The following is a 10,698-nucleotide window of genomic DNA, read 5'->3' on the forward strand; positions in this document are numbered from 1 at the left end:
CTTAGCCTTCTTTTTCCCAGCATTCAGTTTAGCCCCGAACCCCCTTCTCTCCCCCGTCCCTGTCTAGCTCTACTGTGTCCTGTCACAGACCAAGGCAGCTTCTTTATTCATTAACCAATAAAAGAAGCACATATACAGAAGAACGTCCCACACCATTTAGGGACTGAAGGGACAGCACAGGGCTTAAGATTGCTGGCTGCTCTTTCCGGTGGCCCCTGATTTGATTCCCTGCACCCACATGGCAGCTCACAACTTCTGTAACTCCACTTCCAAAAGAATTGGCACTGCGTTTGGCCCCTGCAGTCACCAGGCAGTACCCGGAAATACACTCAGGCAACACAGCCATATAAATTAAAAAAAAAAAAAAAAAAAAAAAAAAAAAAAATTTTAAAAAAAAAAAAAACCCAGGGCTGGAGAGATGGCTCAGAGGTTAAGAGCATTGCCTGCTCTTCCGGAGGTCCTGAGTTCAATTCCCAGCAACCACATGGTGGCTTGCAACCATCTGTAATGGGGTCTGGTGCCCTCTTCTGGCCTGCAGACATACACACAAGATAGAGTATTGTATACATAATAAATAAATATTTTTTCAAAATCTACCATTGTCCTAGGCCATTATCAATGTTTGTGTAGATCACTAACTTTACAATTAGTTGACTCACTGGGCAGTGGTGGTGCACACCTTAAATCCCAGCACTCGGGAGGCAGAGGCAGGTGGATCTTTGAGCTCAAGGCCAGCCTGGTTTACAAAGTGAACTCCAGATAGCCAGGGCTACACAGAGAAACCCTATATTGCAAAAGCCAACAAACATGAACCAAAGGATACATTTGGACTCTGCAACAGTAGACTTTCACCTTTGCTTCTCTTTAGCCACAGACCCATGTTGTTCGGAGCATGGCAGCTGGGACTTGAGGCTTATGGTCCTCTCCTCTTAACAGCCAGTCGGCAGTGTGGTTTCAGCCACATCTCATTTGTCATGACCCTCTCTCCTGAGCCACCCATCTCCCTCTTCCTTCTGCTCTTACTGGAATGTTTGCGACCTCCCAGAATTAATTCAGGCTGCACTTCATGTCTAGTGCATCAGAGCTTGCTCCCATCTGGAAGTTGTGATAATCCTTCTGCCTCAGCCTCCCAAGTGTTAGGATGATTTCGTTTCAACTTTTTTTTTCTTTCATGCACCACCTTGCCTCGCATATGGGCTCTAGACTCTTATCAATTAAAAGCTTCAACCAAGCATTTAGCGCTGTTCCTGAAGCTCAGTACTACCATTCCGTTGGTGGACTGTGATATGCAACTGGATGAAGTTATTCAATGTGAAACTTTAAACTCCACCCGTTCATCAGATGACGCTGTCTGTGCTGCATTATGAATTGGTCCTGTAAGAACATTCTGTAACTACCTTGGTGTAATGGTTGGTCCTGTTTCTTTAAGAGACAAGCCACACCCACTAACCCCCCCCCCTCCGAGGCAGGCAGATCTTCCTGCTTGCAGCCTAAGTCTCTTCCTTTTCCATCTCCCTCTCAAAGAGGCAGCTTCTGTCTCTCCCCTCCCTCCCTCCCTCCCTCCCTCCCCCCCCTCTCTCTCTCTCTCTCTCTGCTTTTCTCTTCTCTTCTCTTCTCTTCTCTTCTCTTCTCTTCTCTTCTCTTCTCTTCTCTTCTCTTCTCTTCTCTCCTTTCCCCCTTCCCTTCCATAACCCACTAAATAAATTTCCAACTTCACCCTGCACGGTGTGCCTATCCATGTCTCTGTCTCTCACCCACCACCGCATGGATCCCTGCCCAGGACCAGCCACATTCGGAGACCTGCAGTGTGGTCTTGTGGCATGTCTGTCTGTCTCTCTTCGTGGTCTGCTGCAGCCACTCTGAACTGCGCTGTCCTTGCCTGGGACTGGCTGCTCTCGGGACCTGCTGTTTGCTACCTGCTGCCACATGGCCCACTGCCTTCGCTCAGGGACCTGCAGCATTTTGTTTAATCCGTTATACTCATGGCATTAGTTCTTGTAAAAAATTATCTTGTGTTGGGGGGCTGGAGAGATGGCTCAGAGGTTAAGAGCACTGGCTGTTCTTCCAGAGGTCCTGAGTTCAATTCCCAGCAACCACATGGTTGCTCAGAACCATCTATAATGAGTTTTAGTTTTGGTGTTCAGGTAGAACAGTGTATACATAATAAAGAAATCTTTTTTTTTTTTTTTGTTTTCGAGGCAGGATTTCTCTGTAGCTTTTGGTGCCTGTCCTGGAACTAGCTCTTGTAGACCAGGCTGGCCTTGAACTCATAGAGATCCATCTGCCTCTGCCTCCCAAATGCTGGGATTAAAGGCATGGGCCACCACCACCCGGCAAGAAATCTTTTTTTAAAAAAGAATTTATTGTGTGTTAAAGGCATTAAACTGTTAACATTTTGGAACCAAGCTCATGAGGGTAATACCAGCACTTGGGAGGCTGAAGCAGGAGGGTTTCAGTGAGTTCAAGGTCAGCCTGGACTGCCTAGTTAGTTCCAGGTTGTCCTGTCTACAGCATGTAACTCCATCTCATCCAGGCGGTGGTGGCACACCCCTTTAATCCCAGCACTCGGGAGGCAGAGGCAGACGGATCTCTGTGAATTCGAGGCCAGCCTGGTCTACAAGAGCTATTTCCAGGACAGGCTCTAAAACTATGGCGAAACTCTGTCTCAAAAAACCAAAGGAAAAAAAAAAAGAAAACTCCATATCAAACAAACAAACAAATAATAATAAAAGAAACAGTCAAGAATGGTGGTGCCTGTCTGTTATACCACCATGGGAGCTTGATTCAGAATGGCCACAAGTTTGAGGCTAGCCTGGTAACAGTGTCATCCCTAGGGGATAATAGGGATATCCTGCACAAAAATGAAAAGTAGGCAGGTGGTGGTGGCACACACCTTTATATCCCAGCATATAAGCAGAGGCAGGCAGGTCTCTGAATGTGAGGCCAGACTGGCTTACAGAGTAAGTTCCAGGACAGTCAGGGCTGTTACACAAAGAAACATTCTCTGGGTGGTGGTGGGGGGGGGGGTCAAAAATAACTATTTGGAATGTTCCCAGCTTGGTAACCATTTCTTGGTGTGCTGGCGTGCCTGAGTAGACCGGAAAAGGAATAGAAGTTATCAGATCTTTCCCAGCCTCTTGGAATCCTGGTTAAAGGACACCTAAAATTGGGTGGATTGGTGCTCCCACATTTATTATGTCTAGTCATATTTCCTGGTGTCTGTGAGTAGCCACTTCTCACACCCTCATCACATTTATTCTTTACCTTTCTTCCCTTCAAAATTGGCTTCATTTGCAACTGCTCTGAGACATGAGGTCCCCATGCACAAGTCTCCCCTGAACCTGCAGAACCAGAACCACCCTGGCAGCTAGGAGTCCTCCCCTCCACAGCTGGTGCTGGGAAAGTTGGCCTAGGCTTGTACTGAGTGCCTTTTGTTCATTTACCTGCCAAGCTAACACACTGAGTTCTCCCTCCCTCCCTCCCTCCCTTCTTCCCTCCCTCCCTCCCTTCCTTCCTCTCTCTCTCTCTCTCCAGGTTTTCTCTGTGTAACAGTCCTGGCTGTCCTGGAACTCGCTTTGTAGACCAGGCTGACCTCAAACTCACCCTCCCAAGTGCAATCTGGGTCTTACTGAGCCATCATGGGAATTCTGTTACATCTAACATTTGAAAAACAATATACTATCATATTCTACACTGTTTTGTTCTTCAAATGAAAAACTCATTTAAGTTTATTATCTAAGTATACACCTAATACATATTTAGTTGATTGCTGAAAATAGTTGATTACATTTGTGTTGTAAAGGATCACTGAAAATGATGTCCTGAATCTTAACTGATAGCTAAGAAGTTTGAGATCATCTTTGAGAATGTGTTAGTTCTAGGTCAGCCTATGCTGCCTGAGATTCTTCCCTATTTAAAAATAATAATAATAAAAAGAAAGGCCAGATGGTTGCGGCATACGCCTTTAATCCCAGCACTTGGGGAGGCAGAGGCAGGCGGATCTCTGTGAATTCGAGGCCAACCTGGTCTACAAGAGCTAGTTCCAGGATAGGATCCAAAAGCTACAGAGAAACCCTATCTCGAAAAACAGAGAGAGAGAGAGAGACAGAGAGACAGAGAGACAGAGAGAGACAGAGACACAGACAGAGAGAGACAGAGAAAAAGTCAGGCAGTGGTGGCACACACCTTGGGAGGCAGAAACAGGTGGATCTCTGTGAGTTCAAGGCCAGCCTGGTCTACAAAGCATGTTCCAGGACAGCTAGAGCTGTTACACTGTTTCAAAAAACAAACAACCACCAAAAAAAGAAAAAAAGAAAAGAAAACCCACAAAACAAAAACTGACGTTATTTTTTTAATCTTTTAAAAAGGTTTTAATTTTTTGTGTGTGTCTGTGAGTGTATGCTGTGTGGCAGCAGTGGGTGCCTTCAAAGGCAGACTAGAACATAGGGTCCCCTGGAACTGGAGGTACAAGCAGTTGTGAGCCACCTAACATGGTGTCTCTGCCTAAGGCATCTTATTTGTTTAATCAAGAGATAAATGGCCAATAAGTAGGCAGGAGAGACTAGGCAGGACTTCCAGACAGAGAAAGAAAGAAACTGGGAGGAGAAATCTAGGCACTTGGAGAGGAAACAGCAGGTATAAGATGGAAGAAAGGAAATCCCATGTGGCAGAGCGTAGATTAATATATGTGGGGTAATTTAAGTTCTAAGAACTAGTTTAAAATGCCAAACTCTGGAAACAACTCTTAATGCCTATGTAATCCGGTCAGTGAAGAAGGACTGATACTCTTGAATGGCTTCTGTGCTAGAATATCGTGGTAAAGCTTGCTTGTCTGTTTCTCTATGCTCCTCAACTCTTCAGTCTTCTTCCTACAGCTCTGACTTGTTTTCAAATATGCCGTGCCTTTCTCCAGCTAATGGTACCGAATTCACACCATGGATGTTGAAACATCATTTACGAACACCTGATTAATACTTGCCTATTTGTCTGTATGTAGAAAGTGTTACATTCCTTTTTTTATTTTATTTTTGATTTTTGAGACAGGGTTTCTCTGTAGCTTTGGTGCCTGTCCTGGAACTTGCTCTTGTAGACCAGGCTGGCCTCGAACTCACAGAGATCCACCTGCCTCTGCCTCCTGAGTGCTGGGATTTAAAGGCGTGCGCCACCACCGCCCGGCTTAAAGTGTTACATTCTTTAGTAATGTATTTTGTCTGGGGAGATCAGAACTTGCTCTCCTCTGTGAAGCATGCCTTGCGTGAGCTGGAATGATGGTGTTGGACTGCACGGCAAACAATAGCTCGGATCATAGCTTCCCTCTTTGAGGGAGAACCTCAGCTTTCAGGGGCTTTCTCTGCACTGTCAGGCAAGACGACCACTAAAGGTTCTGAGAGCACACATGTGACCGCACTGTGTAGTTGTGTGGTGCTGACTTGAAGCAGCCTCCTCACCACAGAGGCTTCTGGTATGTCCTGGTGTGCGTGGTTTGCTTAGAGCCATAGAGCTCATCAGTAATAAGAGGATTCCGGGCTCTGAGGTACTTCACTAGAAAGACAACACATAATTATTTCTCTAGCTGGGCATTGGGTGCATGCTCGCAATCCCAGCATTGAGGAAGCAGAAGAAGGGAGGATTGTCATGAGTTTGAGGCCAGATTATTACACAAACCTTTTTCAGTTTCTCAACGAAGTATGTGTTGTAGGCATCAATCCTGACCCCACATGGGCTGCTTAAAAGGTGAGTTGGTTCAGATAAGATAGAATGATGGGTGTGCCTGGTGTGTGTGTGTGTGTGTGTGTGTGTGTGTGTGTGTGTATGTGTGTGTGTGACAGAGAGAGGAGAGGGGGGGGGAGACTGTTGTCTCTAGTCCCTCTGGCTTCCTCAGGAACATCAGCCCCTTCTCAGCTCACACCTCAGGTTTTTCAGTCAGTTCCTGGCTGCCCTCCCAGTCCCCATCCAATCTTTCCTGTTCCCATCCATCTTTTACCACTCAGCACCAGTTCTCTCTCAAGGGACATTTCCATTCTTGCTCACCCACTGAAAACTGCAGTTGGTCCCCGCTGTGTGTCTCAAACTAACACCAGCCATGAAGAGTTAACAGTGACCTCATCCGCACACTTGTCCAGTTCCCAAGGCTTCCATGCATTACTATGTGAGCCCATATTAGTTCCCATCCCTCTTGATCTCAAAGCTCCAGTTTACTGCATCAACAAACATATCACCATGCTAACTCCCAATTGTTCTATTAAGTTCTAAACAAGTCTCTTGGAAATCCACCAGTAAGTAACACTGGCTACAGCAATGTTCAGGGAAGCATCTGGAATATCCACTTCCCTCCATATATTATTGGAGGCTGTCACAGCAAACTGCAGACTTGACTGGTCTGAACAGCCAAAACTTTCCCCACAGATTGGGAGGCCTGAAGCCCGAGGTCAAGACCTTTCGAATTCTCATTTGTATTCCTGGTTTCTACACATTCCTCCCTGTTGGTCTATCTCTGTTCTGTTCTGTTTCAAAAAAATAATATATTTATTGGTGTGTGTATGTGTGTGTGTGTGCGTGCATGTGCCACAATTGTGAAAGTCAGAGGAGAACTTTTTGAAGTTGTTTCTTTCATTGAGGGTTTCTTTCATTGTGTAGTCAGGTGTATGCAGCAGCCTCCTTTATCCCCGAGCCATCCTGCCCAGCTCCTGTCTGTGTTCTTCTAAGAACGCCAATGAGACTGGACCATCCAATGGGTCTCCTGTTACAATCTACCTTCATCTAGCTTTAATTGTCTCTTTAAAGGCACTATTTTTAAGTAGAGTTATCTTCTTGGCTACTAGCAATTAATAAGTTTTTCTAGATAAAACGATTATATATTTGCAAGACAAATTCAGGAAGAGGACCCAGCACTTGCCATAACACTCCATCTTCAGAGACGCCGTCTGGCTCAGCTGCTTCTCATAGTCGTTGGCTCGGATACTGCCTTCCCACTTTACATGGCCTTCTTGACCGCTTACCACATAATGGCCATAGGGATCTTTCAAAATGTGCAGTGCCCCCCCACACCCTTAAACCTTCCATCAGAGCTGGGGACACAGCTCAGGGACTAAGGGTGCACACTGCTCTCCCAAAGGACATGATTCAGTCCCCAGCACTCACACTATGTGGCCTGGACTGCCTGTAACTTCAGCTCCAGGGGTCTGACTCCCCCCCCCCCCCCCCCCCCGCCTCCTTGAGCACTTGAGCATGTGACGTACACACACACAAAAATAAAAATACACCTTTAAAAATGCATTAAAGGTGAACATTTAACCTTGTAGAGAGGATGGGCAGAACAAGAGAAATGCATACCCTGAACTTTTTATTTATGTATAAAGTATGTGTATATGTGTGAATGTGTGCACATGCATGCAGATACCTGGGGAGGTCAGAAGATGGTGTTGGCTCCCCTGGAGCTGGAGTACAGAGGCTTTGTCAGGCTATCACTGCAGCTCAGGCTGGCCTCGAGCTTGCAGGACGCCCCACCTTGCCTGTCTAGTACTGAGACTACAAGCACTCGTCACTCCAAACCATTATTTAGACATAATATGTGGATCCTGGCTGGAACACAGTAGGCAATAATAATAAACATTTGTGGAATGAATACCAGGTTTTTGTTTGTTTTAAACAGGGGCTCACTCTATATCCCTGGTTGACCTGGAACTCAGAGGATCCTCTTGTCTCAGCCTCCCAAGTGTTAGAATTATAGGTGTGTGCCATCACACCCAGCTATATTATATACATTTACTGCTGATTAAGTGGTTAAGAGAATTTAGGATAGTGTGTTCCTTAAGAAGCCTCCAACCAGCTTTTAGTATCTGCAAATCTGTTTTCAAAAGTGTGAGAACCGAAGCTGGTTGAGTACTGGTTCAGAACAGCGCCCACGGCACAGCACAGTACCTACAGCACAGCACACTACCTACAGCACAGCGCCCACAGCACAGTACCTACAGCACAGTACCTACAGCACAGCACAGCGCCTACAGCACAGCACAGCGCCTACAGCACAGCACCCATGGCACAGCGCCCACAGCACAGCGCCTACAGCACAGCGCCCACAGCACAGCACCCATGGCACAGCGCCTATAGCACAGTACCCACGGCACAGCGCCTACAGCACAGCACAGCGCCCACAGCACAGCGCCCACGGCACAGCGCCTACAGCACAGCACCCACGGCACAGCACAGCGCCTACAGCACAGCACCCACGGCACAGCACAGCGCCTATAGCACAGCACCCATGGCACAGCACAGTGCCTACAGCACAGCACCCACGGCACAGCACCTACAGCACAGCACCCACGGCACAGCGCCTACAGCACAGCACCCACGGCACAGCACAGGGCCTACAGCACAGCGCCCACAGCACAGCACCCAGTGCCTACAGGGTTGTGAATCAGAGAACAAAGGCTCTAGGAATAAAAAAAGAAAGAGGAAGGGCTCCGCTGAGGGATTTCCCCATCTAAACACAACTTCCTCCCGCAAATCCCACTTCCTGTCCTCAGAGCCCTGTCACCTCAGAACTCACCCCCTTGCCTAACCCTTTCGTTTTGAGGCCACACTGATCTTGTCTTACTCCATTTCCTCTTTTGCAATATTCAGATTGAACTCAGGAATTCACAGCACTGTAGACAAGTGCTCTTGTATGGGGCTATACTCCCAACCCTAATTTTAATTTTTTTTGGGGGGGGGCAGCTTTGAGACAGAGTTTCTCTATAGCTTTGGAGCATGTCCTGGAGCTAGCTCTTGTAGACCAGGCTAGCCTCGAACTCACAGAGATCCTTGTGCCTCTGCCTCCCGAGTGCTGAGATTAAAGGTGTGTGCCACAACTGCCTGACTTGACTTACATTTTTAAAAAATTCTACTTATTTATTGTGGATAGATGAGCAAACAAGCATGAGCCATGATTTGGGTATGGAGGTCAGAGGACATTTGCAATTAACTGTCTTCTTCCACTGTTTTTGTCCTGGGAGCTGGCATCAAGTCTGTTAGACTTGTCACCAAGCCCCTTTCAGCACAGAGACATCTTGTTGGCTCATCATTTTCATTTTGTTGCTGGCTTTTGTTTCGGTCTTCCGAGATAGGTTTCTCTGTGTAGCCCTGGCTGTCCTGGAACTCGTTCTGTAGACCAGACTGGTCTTGAACTCAGAAATCTGTCTGCTTCTGTTTTCCAAGTGCTGGGATTCTTTGCTATTATTTTTGTTTAGAGACAGGAATTCACGCCTCCTAGTCTGGCCTCAGATGGCCTTGAAGTCATGATCCTCCTGCCTCCAGTTCTCTGGTTCCTGAGGTTCTGGGGATCAAACCCAGGGCTTTGTGCCTGTCTTTGAGGGCGCATTCGACCAGTGAAGTGACATCCCCAGTCCTGTTTTGTCTTCTTCTCCCTGAGCACTGTCTACTTCGTGGTGTCCAGACAGCCATCAGTTGGTATGAGTCATAGCTGGTGATCCCTGCTTCGATAGCTCCCAGCATGCCTCTGATCTCTGGACTTCCTTCAGCTTAGCACAACACAAGTCGTCTTTCCAGGGTACTGCTCAGTCTACTGATGGTGGCAGTGTGCTGCCTGTGACAGAATGGAGCTGCTCACTCGGTGCGGTGGCCTCCGTGAGCAGGTCCCCACAAAACTGCCTTCCTGAGCTGCGCAGTGTCCTGGACAGAACGCCACCAGTTCAGCTGCCCTCTCGGGTGCACCTGTGTTTCCCGAGTCTCCCATGCGTTGGGAGCTTGATTGCTCACGGGAAATACAGTGCCTCGCATTCCCCAGTCTTCACCCATGTCTCATCTAATATCCTAATTACAATCCATGACCTTCCTCCTTAAATAGCAGCTGGGATTTCTGAAGAACATTTTGAAGTCCCAGAAAACCATTCATATGACACTGGTCATGTCGGCTGTCACAGGGTCAGCTGTCCCAGCCCTTTACACTCTCAGTTGACTCCCCCCCCTCTTTCTCTACCCCCCCCCCCACAGGCTGCAGCTATTTTCCAGACCTCATGCGGCCTGAGGTGTGTTCCTAGGCTCCATATCTCACTCCACAGTGCACTACTAAATACAGGTTCTGACAGTTCAAAACTTCAATAAATGCTTCAGGGATAACTGGAGGGACTTAAGATGGGGCTTGTAGACAGCAGCTGACTCAGTGCTGGTATGCGTTACAGAGGGGCTCCTCTCTGTGCCCCGCCCCTGCCCCTGAGGGACCGTCTACCTCACTGCACATGCTCATCAAGGTCACTCCAAGGACAAGCTTCTCTTTGTCCAAAGACCTCTGTCTCTCCAAGGCCAGGTGCTGTGTCTGGCGCTGGGAGCACAGAGTGTAGATGGGTCCACGGCAGCCGCTTTGGGGCTGCCCACCTGAAATCCCCGTGTTCTGGAGGCAGAGGAAGGAGGACCGAACCAGTGGGGGACCAGCTGGGTCTATGACCCTTCCTCAAACAAACCCTCCACATATAAAACAAACAATAGAAAAATGCAACTAGACACGGGGCCTGGTTTTTATTTTGTTTTTTTTTTTTTTTTCAAGACAGGATCTTTCTTTGTGTAACAGCCCCGGCTGTCCTGGAACTCATTTTTGTAGACCAGGCTGGCTTCAAATGCAGAGATCCATCTGCCTCTCCTCCTGAGTGCTGGGATTAACAGTGTGTGGCTCCACCGCCCAGCTAGTAGCATTAAAGTGTATAC

The sequence above is a fragment of the Arvicola amphibius genome, chromosome 3 (assembly GCF_903992535.2).
Source record: "Arvicola amphibius chromosome 3, mArvAmp1.2, whole genome shotgun sequence".
NCBI classification, from domain to species: Eukaryota; Metazoa; Chordata; class Mammalia; order Rodentia; family Cricetidae; genus Arvicola; species Arvicola amphibius.